This window comes from Eublepharis macularius, chromosome 12 (assembly GCF_028583425.1).
Source record: "Eublepharis macularius isolate TG4126 chromosome 12, MPM_Emac_v1.0, whole genome shotgun sequence".
NCBI classification, from domain to species: Eukaryota; Metazoa; Chordata; class Lepidosauria; order Squamata; family Eublepharidae; genus Eublepharis; species Eublepharis macularius.
The window spans coordinates 54,710,106-54,710,597 of NC_072801.1; positions in this window are offsets into that span (position 1 = coordinate 54,710,106).

Here is a 492-nt window from a genome sequence, read left to right on the forward strand (position 1 = left end):
TTTAGGATGGAAGATCTTTCATCTTAAAAGATGCAATAAAGCAGAGCTGATTAACTATCAATCCTCAGTGTCAGTTACACCCAAGTTGTTTTGCCAAGGGGCAAATGGTTCTTTTGGGATTCAAAGGCAATAACAAAACAAATGTAGATGGAAAATAGAATGTATTCAACAAACAGCAAGTAAACAACTGAAATACAGGAAAGAAATAAGTGCATGAATTCAACCAAGTAGCAATCCCAACATACAAGGAATGGAATAACAGTAACAATCCCAACATGCAAGACATACAATAACAGAGGAACTATATCATCTAATGCTACAACACTCTTCCTGTTACTGGGAACCCCATCTGACAGCAATGAGTGGACTTCTTTGGCCCTGTTTGCACGGCACTGCTGCAGCATATCTAGATTGAACCTACATATTTCCACCTGGCACCTTAATCCTCTTCAAAAAAGAGATAATTAAAGAAAAGATGCTTAATTGTCAGAA